At 46.5% G+C, this 13,497-nt stretch overlaps 1 protein-coding gene across 4 annotated transcripts in view; it reads left to right on the top strand.

Moving 5' to 3' along the window:
* The window catches only part of LOC119963457 (thrombospondin type-1 domain-containing protein 4-like), a 516,684-nt gene that overhangs the window by 294,910 nt on the left and 208,277 nt on the right, over nucleotides 1–13,497 (top strand). The window lies entirely within an intron of this gene.

Genomic DNA, 13,497 nt, shown 5'->3' with positions numbered 1-13,497 from the left:
GATCAGAGGCTGAATGCCCTTGACTGCTGAAGTGTTCCCCGGCTGGAAGGAACATTCCTGCCTGGTTATTGTCACCCGATGACCGTTCATTCGTTGTCGCAGCATCTGCATGGTCTCGCCAATGCACCACGCTGAGGAAGGAGTAGTGCTCCGAAAGCTAGTGCTTGAAACAAACATGTTGGACTTTAACCTGGTGTTATAAGACTTCTTACTGTGCTCACCTCAGTCCAACGCTGGCATCTCCACATCAGGGAAGAGAGTAGCTGAAGTGAATGTTGGTCCCTTGGAGGGTGAGACCAGGGAGTTAAAAGTGGGAATCACAGAAATGACAGAGATGCTAAATCAATATTTTGCCTCAGTTTTCATGGTGGAAGACACTAGTATCATCCCAGTAGTAACAGGTAATGCAGAGGTAATAGAAACGGAGGAACCTAGAACAACGATCATCAATAGGGAAAAAGTACTAGACAAACTATTGGGATTGAAGACCCCAGGGCCTGATGGCCTGCATCCTAGGGTCTTAAAGAAAGTGGCAGTAGGAATAGTGGATCCATTGGTTATATTATTCCAAGGGAGGGAGGGAGGGAAGGAGACAGAAAGTAGGAAAATATAGGCCAGTTAGTTTACCATCTCCCATTGGGAAATTGTTCAAATCCATTACTAAGGAAATAATAAAAGGATATTTAGAAAGTTAAAACCCAACCCATCAGAGTCAGCATGGTTTTATGAAGAGTAATTTGTGTTCGACTAATTTTCTGGAGTTCTTTGAAAATGGAACAAGCCAAGTGGATAATGGGGGTCCTGTAAAGGTAGTATATCTGAACTTCTGAAGGTGTTTGATAAGGTGCTGCACAGAAGGTTAATACACAAGGTAAGATCTCATGGAATTAGGAGTAATTTATTAGCTTGGATAGAAGATTGGCTAACTGACAGAAGGCAGAGAGTCGGGATAAATGGGTCTTTTTCCGGTTGACATGAAGTAACTAGTGGGGTGCCACAGGGTTCAGTCCTCGGACCCCAACTATTTCCAATATCTATCAATGACTTGGATGTAGGGGTAGCAGGTACTGCAGCCAAATTTGCAGATGACACTAAAATACGTGGGATAGTAAGTTGCCATAAGGAAATAAGAAATTTGTAAATCGATAGGTTGGGAGAGTGGGCCAAAATTTGGCAAATGGAGTTCAATGTGGATAAGACCATAAGACCATAAGACATAGGAGTGGAAGTAAGGCCATTCGGCCCATCGAGTCTACTCCGCCATTCAATCATGGCTGATGGGCATTTCAACTCCACCTACCAGCATTCTCCCCGTAGCCCTTAATTCCTCGCGACATCAAGAATTTATCTATCTCTGCCTTGAAGCCATTTAGCGTCCCGGCCTCCACTGCACTCTGCGGCAATGAATTCCACAGGCCCACCACTCTCTGGCTGAAGAAATGTCTCCGCATTTCTGTTCTGAATTTACCCCCTTAAATAAGTGTGAGGTTATCCACAATGGCTGGAAAAATGGAAAGGCAAATTATTATCTAAATAGAGAAAAACATCAGAGTGCAGAAGGATCTGCGAGTCCTTGTGCATGAATCGCAGAAAACTTGCATGCAGTTACAGCAGCTAATAAGGAAGACAAATTGAATTTTGGCCCTTACAGTAAAGAAATAGAGTTTAAAAGTAGAGAAGTGTTGTTGCAACTGTACAAGGCATTATTGAGACCGCACCTGGAGGCTTGTGTACAGTTGTCATCTCCTTATTTGAGGAGGGATGTAGTTGCATTAGAGGCAGTTCAGAGGAGGCTCACTAGATTGATTCCAGAAAGGAGGAGTTTGTTTTATGAAGCGAGATTGAGCAGTTTAGGCCTAAACTCTCTCGAAATTAGAAGAATTGAGAGGAGATCTAACTGAGGTATATGAGGTAATAAAAAGTAGACGTAGAGCGGAAGCTTTCTTTGGTGGGGCAATCTAGATCGAGGGGGTCATAGTTTTAGGATAAAGGGTAGCAGGTTGAAAACAGAGATGAGGAGAAATTATGGGCGGGATTCTCCGTGTCTGAGACTAAGCGTTGCCGCCAACGCAAAATCCATGGACTTTTGCTAAAGAAAAACTGGCGCCCATCTGGACCGATTCCGCTACCATTCAGGGTGCCGCGTGGAACACCATCGAATCCAATGAAAAATGGTGCGGGATTCACCGGGTCCGTGATTGACACTCGGGAGGCTGAGAAGCTGCAGCCGCACATACACATTACACTCCCCACTCACTCATCCCAGCCAACTTGATGATACTGGTTGTGCTGGAGCGCGCCCGTACAGCTGATGGGTCGGCTGGGGCCAGAGGGCACCCAGGGGGGGGTTCCCTAGTGGGGGGGGGGGACCTATACCAGCCTCGGTTCACAGTGGGCTGTTAGTGGTGTGTGCAGCTGTATGGCTGCCTTTCTGGTTGCGGCAATTGTGTTCCATGCCCGACCACCCCGACACCACAGGCCACCTCCTGGCCACCCCCCGTTACTCCCCCCGGCCCTGGCAGAGGTCCCCCCATGCCAGCAGCACAACTGTCAGCAAACTATGGCGATGTTGGACACTTTCCGTACCCCCTCTCTCTCCCTCAGCAGCCACCATGCTGGGTTCATGATTTTTAAAAGCACAAGTGAACCGCGCCATCGGGAACTCGGCCCATTGGAGGAGGAGAATCGCGGAGGCTCCGGAGAACACCAGGTCGGGCCTGCTAATTATATGCAAACAATATTTATGGTGCGTGCATTCAAGAACGCATTGACGCCGCTGTCGAGATGACAGAGAATTGCGATTTGGCGTCAAATCAGCGCATGTCGCGATTTTGGCATCAGAACCGATTCTCCGCCCAATCATAATTCCCAATTTTGCCGTCGGCTAACGGAGAATCCCGCCCTACATCTCTCAAAGGGCTGTGAACCTGTGAAAATCACTACCCAGAGTGTGGTGGATGCCGGGACATTGAGTACAATGAATGAGGAGATAGATATATTTTTAATTAGTCACGGGTTGAAGGCGTAAATAAATTGAAATATATTTAAAGGCCTTCCCGTCATATGTTCCCCGATGACAGTGTTGGGTGGAAGGGGTTGACCCAGTGCTTGAGGGCATCCCTCATGTCCATGGGGATGTGTGGGGGGTGTCGCTTTTCAATGCAGATTGGGGTGCCCTTTAAAGAGCCTCGATCTCTGTGGAGCCGGTGTTACCGACTATATTCGGCCCCTCCCCGCCAAAGTGATGGCAGAAACCCTGCCCCCAGATTTTCTGTACACAGAAAAGAATCGCCGGACTGGTGCCGGGCCCGATTTTGGTGTGAAAGTGGATTCTCCGCCCCCACGCCGAACGCGATTTCAGCGCAGGGCTGCAGAGAATCCAGCCTCTTCTTCCTGGAGGGTTTTTAAGGAGTTTCATGAAGGAGGAAGTGATCCAGAGGTGTAAGGAGGAATTCCAGGGCTTCGGGCCCGGTCACGTGAGGCACAGCAACCAATAGCAGAGCAATTAAAATTGGGGATGCGCAAGAGGCCAGAATTAGATAACTCAGCGAGTTGTGGGCTGGAGCTTTCAGGGCTGGAGAGGAGTGAGGCCAAGGAGCGATTTGAAAACCAGGATGAGAACTTTAAAATCAAGACATCACTAGTTCATGTTGATGGGGTATGTAATATGGGAGATGAGCCAGAAACGCATTTAAGTTGTCAAGCCCAGAGGTAACAATGCCATGAATGAGGGTTTCAGCAGCAGATCAACTGAGACTAGGCAAAGCCAGGCGAGATCTCAGAGGTGGAAATAGCGACGTCACGAATACGAGGCCAGCAGCTGTTCCCGGGATCAAATGTTCGCGTTTGTAGACTGGCTGGCTTAATGTTCCCAACTCTTGCCAGGGCGAGGGATGTAGTCAGTGGCTCGGGAGTGGAGTTTGGCACAGAGACTGAGAGCAATTGCTTCAGAATTCCAAATATTACAACTGGAGGAAATTCCTGCTCATCAGCACTGAATCGCAGATAAGTATCTGTTAATTTATCAGCAGTGGAGGAATCGAGGGAGGCGGTGGTGAGGTTGAGCTGGGCGTCATCAGCGTACATGTCAAAAAAATTACCTTTTGGATGATGCCGCTGACGGGCACCATATGGATGCAGCATTGGAAGAAGATGGATCCTTCGGGAACACCAGAGGGTAATGGTGTGGGAGCGGGAAGAGAAGCCACGGACGTGGGAAGGGAAGTAGGATTGAAGTCAGCAAACCTGTTCTGTAGAAGGGTCGTTTAGACTTGAAACGTTAACTCTGTTACCCAACAGAAATGCTGCCAGACATGCTGAGTTTACCCGGCATTTTCTGTTTTTATTTCAGATTTGCAGCGCGCGCCGTATTTTCGCTGTTATTGAGGCAGATCTGAGGCGCAGCACTGTTACAGGTGCAGTGAATTAAATTGTTTCCATCTGCGCTTTTAGTTCTCTTTCAACAAAATGTCGACCTCTCCTTGAAGTAACAGGTTTGGGGCAACTGTTTGAATTCGTTGTAGCAACCTTTTGAACAGATCTGAGAATGGTAAAGGTGAAAACATCCTTTTCACATAAGCTGTTGAATCATTGGGTCTTCATTGTGCTCCCAGGTAGGAAGAAATAACAAATAAATTTCAAATTAGTTCGGCCCGAAATAAGTATCTTCTGAATAGCACGGCATTGATATGTGTGCTGAAAATGTGAGGAGCCACAGAACAGTATAGAACTTAATTAAAGCTCAGCAGTTAAAGCATATGAATCTGACGAACTGATAGACTCAACAACGAAGGACTGAATAATCTCTGGAATATCAGACAATTCTCTGAGAGGATTGTTTGGAGAACAGAGTAATATGTAAGACAGCTGAAACCATAAAACAGCAGGCCAACATGTGGAATGGAAAAATTTTTTTTTTAAATCAAGTAATATTTGACAAAGAAGGCGACAAGCGATCAAATAGATTTATGAAATGTACTCAGTCAAAACCAAAGCAGATAAATGGAAAATGCTGCCGATGGTGTGGAAAACATCATAAACTCAGCTGCTGCTTATTGCCTTTAGGGAAGCATATATGAAAACAACTAGAGTGCAAGATGTTGTAAATTATATAATAAGGAAAAATCCATTGCGTGCTTTGGAAAAAAAGTGACAAAGAATTTTTGGTGAATGTGCTAGCAGCGATTCTAGCAGTTGAGAAATTAGATGTAATCATGTGTCACGAATGAGGGCCATATAATTCAAATTGGATACAGGTACACAGTAGATCCATGGAAGGGGAAACTCAATAAATGTTATAATAATAATCTTTATTGTCACAAGTAGGCTTACATTCGCACTGCAATGAAGTTACTGTGAAAAGCCCCCAGCCACATTCCGGCGCCTGTTTGGGTACACAGAGGGAGAATTCAGAAAGTCCAATTCACCTAACAGTATGTCTTTCGGGATTTGTGGAAGGAAACCGGAGCACCCGGAGGATACCCACACAGACACGGGGAGAACGTGCACACTCCGCACAAACAGTGACCCATGCCGGGAATCGAACCTGGGACCCTGGAGCTGTGAAGCAACAGTGATAACCACTGCCGCGCATGAGGATGAAAAGGATTTTGCTGATAGGACTAGGCATAGGAGGATGGAAGAAGGCTTATTTGAAGCATAAATGCATGAACGATAGAAGCACAGTGCTGAAGGAGGCCATTCGGCCCATTGGGTCTGCACCGACCCTCTGAAAGAGCACCCTACCTAGGCGCACTCCCCTGCCCGTAATCCCATACCCCCAACTAACCTGCACATCTTTGGACACTAAGGGGCAATTCAGCATGGCCAATTCTTCTAACCTGCACATCTTTGAACTATGGGAGAAAACCGGAGCACTTGGCAGAAACCCAGGCATACACGGGGAGAAAGTGCAAACTCCGCACAGTCACCCAAGGCCAGAATTGAACCCGGGACCCTGGCACTGTGAGGCAGCAGTGCTAACCACTGTGCCACCCCTTGGTTCACGTTGGATCAATGGCCTGTTTCTGTGCTGTATGCTCTATGTAAAAAGTGATTGCTATCTGAAGAACTTTTACAAGTGACTTCAATGTTCATTTCATTTTTCGGAGGCTAAGAGAAACTGGGAAGCCCTTGACACAACAGCGAAAGTAAAGTATGTTACTATCTGTATGTAGAAAGTACGTATGAATAAACATACTACAAAGTATGTTACTAAATAACGACACCTCCCCCAAGATAGTCCTCAACACTGGGACCCCGCAAGGCTGTGTACTTAACCCCCTACTATACTCCCTATACACACATGGCTGTGTGGCAACATTCGGCTCCAACTCCATCTACAAGTTTGCTGATGAAACGACCATAGTGAGTCGGATCTCAAACAACGATGAAACTTAGTGGCATGGTGCAACAACAACACTCTCTCCCTCAATGTCAGCAAAACAAAGGAGCTGATGATTGACTTCAGGAAGCCAAGTGTCATCCACGGCCCATGGTGCTGAGATGAAGATGGTTCTTAGGTGTGCACATCACCAACAATCTGCCCTGGACCATCCACATTGGCACTAGGACCAAGAAAGCACAACAGCGCCTACATGTTCTCAGGAAATTTGGCATGCCCACAATGACTCTTAACAATTTCTATAGATGTACCATAGAAAGCATCCTATCTGGCTGCATCACAGCGTGGTATGGCGATGGTACACAGTGGTTAGCACTGATGCCTCACAGCACCAAGGACGCAGGTTCAATTCCTGGCGTTGGTCACTGTCTGTGCAGAGTCTGCACATTCTCCCCGTGTCTTCGTGGGTTTCCTCCCGGTGCTCCGGTTTCCTCCCACAAGTGTATGGTAGTGCTACAACTGTAGAGAAGATGCGTAGGAAGATCAATTCAGTCCACAAGATCAGTTCAGACCCCAGGAGGGCCATTGATGAGTCTGGTAACACCATGGAAGAAGCTGTTTTTGAATCTATTGGTGCGTGTTCTCAAAAGACGTGCTTGTTAGGTGAATTGGACATTCTGAATTCTCCCTCAGTGTACCCGAATAGGCGTCGGACAACTAGGGGATTTTCACAATAACTTAATTGCAGTGTTAATTTAAGCCTACTTGTGACACTAATAAATATCATTTTTATTATAATTACTCGGCCCAAGACCGCAAGAAACTACAGAATCGTGAACACAGCCCAGTCCATCACACGAACCCGCCTCCCACCCACTAACTCTGTCTGCACCTCCCTCTGCCTTGGGAAAGCAGGCAGCATAATCAAAGGCCCCTCTCACCCGGGTTATTCTCTCTTCCAAACACTTCCATTGGACAGAAGATACAAAAGTTTGAGAACACGCACCAATAGATTCAAAAACAGCTTCTTCCATGGTGTTACCAGGCTCATCAATGGCCCTCCTGGGGTCTGAACTGATCTTGTGGACTGAATTGATCTTCCTATGCATCTTCTCTACAGTTGCAGCACTACCATATACTTCATCCGCTGTCTGTGTTTATTTATTTTCATTATGTATCCTCATGTATTTATCATATGTTCTATGTTTTCATGTATGGAACGATCCGCCTGGACTGTACGCAGAACAATACTTTTCACTGTACCTCGGTACACGTGACAATAAATCTAAATCTAATCTAATCTGTGTCTAAACAACACTGAATACCAATGCTCATTTGTTAAGGTGCTAAAAGATGCACAGGCAATGATTAGTGTTGAATACTTTTGAAAAGCATGATCTGATGAAAGGATTCTCTTAGGCAAGTCCTGGAATAGTTCTGTATGCAAGAATACTGGAATTTGGTTGAACGATTAGGGAGAACTTTATCAAGCTCTCGCAACAGATTCCCAATAATCTATCCAAACACAAAGATATCGTGCAAATCAAGAAAAATCAAGTTGTGCTTGAGAGTAAGAAGAACATAGGGGCTATAAAGAACAGTGACGAATCAATGGATGCAAGATTCCTAATTGTTGAAGGAAAGAATGAATTTTCTTGCATTCCAGCTATGTAAATGGGTCTACAAGCCTTCAACTCATGAACAAATTCTGTAATGTTGCCAAAATATAATATTCTAACAAGTGAGGTTCATCCAAAATTTCCAGCAACTATGTTCCAAGTTATGCAAATTCAATATCCCTTATGGGAGGTATTGATTCTTAATTGGCTTTGCATTAGGTCTAGAAATATATGACAAAAGCATCCTTACGGAATATGAGCGAGCTGGAGGTGTTGACTTTGATGCCTTGCCTAATAATGCGGGATTCGTCCAAAGAGGAGCGTGACAACACACTTCAGAAGGTACTTGAAGTCACAGGAAGGTTCAAGCCAAAACCTAATGAAGGTAAGTATGCAATTGGAGCTACTGAGTTGCCAATCCTGGTGCTATGTTCACTGGTCAAGGTGTTAAATTTGATACAAAAAGAATTGCAGCTATTGGACCAATGCCATATCCAAGCTGCAAGAAAAATGGGCCGAGGTCAATATGGATCAGTGACACGCAGTGACATAAACTGCAACATCTTTCAGTGCACTGTTTGTACTTGAGTACCTCTTTTCCTGACACTCCCTTCCCTAGCCCCTTCCTTTGTTCCTCAATATCTGGGCATGCCACAGTTCTAAAGCTACTGCGACATCAAGCTGATAGTCACCCAATACCTTGCACATGTTGTTACAATCACAGTCTATCTTATAACTGGATTGGAAGATCCCAGAATGGAACCCTGGCTCAAAAGAACGTCACTTTTATTTTTAAAAATAAAACGTGGAGGAACAGAGTCCCAGGACCACTAAGTAGCTTTGACAAGAAGGTAAAGATAAATCACTAAACATGACAAATTGAATTATAATATAAATGCCCTTACATCCCCCTTAACGTAACCTTGGCACACAGGTTTTATGTTTAGCACAGAAGTGCATCTTAAACTACAATGGCCTCATTAACACAAAGTCCCTTTTAAGCACACAAGATGACTGCGGGCAAATACACACTCTACTCGGAACCCCAAGTGAATATTTGTGGATGTCTCCTCAGAATCCCCCAGATGAGTGCCAAGCTAGCCCAGAGAAAACCTCCCGAGGACTCGAAAAAACAACTGTGGTTAGATGGCGATGGGGAAGGTTTCCTCCGGGTGTTCCGGTTTCCTCCCACATGTCCAAAGATGTGCAGGTTAGGTGGATTGGCCATGGTGAATTGCCCTTAGTGTCCAAAAAAGGTTAGGTGGGGTTATAGGGATGGGGTGGAGGTGTGGGTTGGGTAGGGTGCTCTTTCCAAGGGCCGGTAAAGACTCGATGGGCCAAATGGCCTCCTTCTGCACTGTAAATTCTCTGAATTCTATGAAAGAGACATCCTCTGAGACAAGGCACCTGTGCCTTCGAGGAGGCACTTGAGAATTGAGGAGCACGAGGTGCTCTCACAACTACCAAGGATAATTCCTCATTTGAAATAGTCTCCAGCTGTGAAGCTAGAGGCTGCTCACAGTCAGAGGAAGTGAAATTGAATTTCAGGAGAGAAGCCACAGCTTGGCTCTGTCCTGGAAGAGTTTGGTCGGACAGACAGGCTGCAGCTGTGTTTGCTCCCGTTTGTGTTTTTTTCACCTTCTTGACAAAGCTAATTAGTGGTACTGTGATTCTGTTCCTCCACGTTTTATAAAAAATCATAAAAGTTACGGTCTTTTGAGCAGGGTTCCATTCTGGGGTCTTCCCGTCTAGTTATTAACGATGGCTTGAAGACCTCACAGATGCAAAGCCCCTCACCCCCTGACCCAGGGGAAATCCCCGACCTGGAATGCTTCAGCCCCCCCCCCCCCCCCCCCCCACCCCACTGACCAAGCTCAACCCCTCTGAAGGGTGCTCAACCCAACCCCGAGCACTGGGGCAGCAGCTCTGGTGCCCTTGAGCTACATGACAGAAATGGAAAGGGCTACTCACCTCCTCACTTCTGCTCAGAAACCATTGCATCAGCTTCATGTTTTTGAAACGCAGTATTTAACGACCCGACCAGGTGAAACTGATGCCAGGAAAGAGGTGGTAACTTACCCTTGCAGCTCGTTGGAGGTCAGTTGTCTTCTTCAGACATTGTACGGCGGTCCTCCTGGTCATGCTGCCCGCACTGTCAGCCGCCGCCACTGCCTCCCAGGTGGCATTGCAGACCTTGCTGCTGATCCACCAACCCCTTCAAGGGAACAGGATGTCCCGGCCTCTCATCCACAGCATTGAGCAGCCAGGTTGGTATCCTCAAAGTGAGGAAATATGTGCGCTGCCATATTTGTGTGTTGACTGGGAGTGAGTGGTGAGGGAGCGTTTAAAAGCAGCTCCCTCTAGTTAGCGGTGAGCTGCTGTGGTGCGAGTCGAGCGAATCAGAGGCGCGGGAGCCAGTTACGTCAAGAAACCCATGGGGGCACATTTTTTTCACTTCGTGCTGTTGAATACGGGCCGCGATCTCGACAACGCGACCGTCACAAAACTCCTGCCAAACGCGCCCAAAAACGGACATTAACTTGAGTCTGCTGAATTGAGGCCGATGTTGCTGAGAGTCAGTGGGTAGCTGAAAAATAGGAGAGGCACAAAGATTATGGAGAAATTTGACATTACACAAATATAAAATTGGTCTTTCAAGGCCTGTTTTGTAGTAAATTATGAAGTCAGTACACCACATGTGACAAGGTGTAGATTTGTCAAGGACTTTTACTGTGAAACTGATAGTGTTATTGTGAAAGTGCTCACCAATCATGATTGCAAGGGAGATTTCACTATGTGGGAACCTCTGCTCAGGCACTCTATACCCTACACCCACTGACAGCAGCTTCTAGATTTCTGTATTATTCTGTCTGTGTCTGAAGTCCAGAGGTTGTTGTCAGTTTCATCAAAGTAATGATGTCAAACGTTGACAGTTCTGCCACATTACCATGGCAAAATCCAGGCCCTTTTATTCTAGATGAGACACTAAACTGAGGATATGCCCTGTCAGCATAATAAAAATCATTTGTCATTATTTGACAAATTCATTCTTTCAATCACCCACAGCTGCCTCTGAGAGCTTGCTGTGCGCAAATGGGCTGCAGTCTTTGGCTACCCAATAAATGTGACAACACTTTCAAATATACATTGGGTATGATGTGCTGAGGTTGTGATTAGACAATAGAGAAACGCAAGAACAATGGGCGGGATCCTCCCGCAATTGGTGCGATGGCCCGATGCCGACTCCAAGAACGGCGCAAACCACTCCAGCGTCGGGCCACCCGGAAGTTGCGCCGGAGGGGTTGGCGCCGCACCAACCGGCGCCGAAGGGCCACGGTGGTCACGCGCATGCGCAGAACCGTCGACGTGTTCATGCGCATGCGCAGGGGGTTTCTTCTCCACGCCGGCCATGGCGAAGCCTTACAGAGGCCGGCATGGAATGAAGGGGTGCCCCCACATCACAGGCCCGCCCGCAGATCGTTGGGCTCCGATTACGGGTCAGGCCACCGTGGGGGCTCCCCCGGGCCCGGATCTCCCCCCCCCCCCCCCCCCCCCCCCCCCCGAGGACCTCACTGGATGGCCTTCCAGCCAGGTCCCGCTGAGTGGGACCATGTCTATTTCACGCCGGCGGGACTGGCCAAAAACGGACGGCCGCTCAGCCCATCGGGGCCCGGAGAATTGTCAGGGGGGGGGAGCGCTGCCAACGGCCCCCGACTGGCGTGGCATAAACCCTGCCCCTGTCCGAAAACCGGCGCCGGAGATTACGGCAGCCGGCATCGGAGCAGCGGGGCGAGATTCACGCCGCCCCCCCCCCGGGGATTCTCCGGCCCGGCGGGAGGGGTCGGAGAATCCCGCCCAATATGTCTGATTACTTGTTAAATGCAGGCGCGAAATGGTCTGAACTTCTAACTGAATATAACTGGGGGCTTTGCGCTAAGCAGGTTTCCTAGAGGAATCTGAGGTTGCCCAAACAAGTGGCCTTTTCATCACCTGTGAAGAATTTTTTCAGAATTCACCAGTGACTGCATTACATTTGTTGAACAGCCCTACGCACTGACAAGAATGAAATGGTATTCCACAGTTACCGCATGCCCCTTGCTGCCATTTGAGGCAATCCTAAATTCTGAACATGTGCCTCATGATTTATAGAGCAAATCATATGCTGACAGTGGCTAAAACAGCTATAAATCCTAGGAGTAAATAAAGTCTGTCTTACGTGGGGAAACCTATGCGATTTTATCAAAGAACTGTGTCAGAAGGTTTCTGCGGTTTACAGAGCTAGTCCTAAACAAAAATGATATACTCGAGGATAGTTTAACAGTGAGCATGTGGTGAATGGTAAATGTAGCCTCTAATTACGGCATGTCCAGATGTTAGCAATACTGGCACAAAACAGAAAATTACAATAGTTTGTACATAAGTACAGTTCTGTCTTTGAAATGCCAGGCAGCAATTCCAAGAATGCGCACTGCACAGCCGATATAAGTCATTTTAAACAGAAATATAAATCTTCGTTAGAGGTGTCATTTACATGTATACACCCTGCTTACAATGCTCTTCAGTGACAAGGCACTCGCTCAGGCTGGATGTGTGATGGTGACACTCCCATCAGTGGCTCCATTTTACTTAGTATTTAATTATCTAGTAGCTTTCTTATTATGCTCAGTAATGTTTGCTGCCTGCATTTCACAAAGCTTTACACATTCATTAGCCCAAATTAAACTAAAAGATGGCAGTCAGCTGCTTGTTTCATCCTGCATCGCCCTTCCTTTCCCCTTTGGGGTATATATTGCACAATTGAGCTGGAAGAATAAAATGCTCAGGTTCATACTTTTCTATTTGCCTTGTTTCAAGTTTCTTTTTAAAACTGCAGTATCCTATAACAATAATAGGTCATGTGGCAAAGTAACACCATTGAAGAATTTGGGATTCATATTTTACATTGTATTATTTTGGGGATTGAAGCTGAACAGTAAATTCTTTGACAGTCCTTGGAGTTCATGTGCTGATCATCTGTAAAATGTGCCATGAGGGCATTAAGCACAGCTTGACGTTATAGTGATTGGCAAGCCCTTGACTTGCAGCCCATGTAAAGTATATAACTTTGATTGCAAAATATAACACTGTTTTGTTACGCTCTTGACGTAGCATAAGCTGCTTCCTTGATGTGCACTCTGACAAAAGAAGGTTCAGACTTGGAGATAGCTTTAACACATTTATTAAACTGTTAACAATTCTCCTACTTGGTTTCGACTCTCCTGTTAATCCTGCTATAGCTACTCAGACTATCTAACCAGTCTGCTACAATCCACGTGGTGGGTGTGATGTGTTCAACCAACCCTGTGTCTGTACTCACTGAGTGTCTCCACTGGAAAGAGGAAGATCATGTGTGCTGTGTCCTTGTATATGGGTTGGTGTAATGCCCTCTTGTGGTAGTGTCACCTCTGTGTGTGTCGTGAATGTCCTACCTTACTGGCCTATTGGTTGAATGTCTGTGTGTCATGTCTCTGGTGCTCCCTCTAGTGTCTATCTAGT

The sequence above is a fragment of the Scyliorhinus canicula genome, chromosome 3, assembly GCF_902713615.1.
Source record: "Scyliorhinus canicula chromosome 3, sScyCan1.1, whole genome shotgun sequence".
NCBI classification, from domain to species: Eukaryota; Metazoa; Chordata; class Chondrichthyes; order Carcharhiniformes; family Scyliorhinidae; genus Scyliorhinus; species Scyliorhinus canicula.
This window is presented reverse-complemented; position numbering and strand designations above follow the sequence as displayed.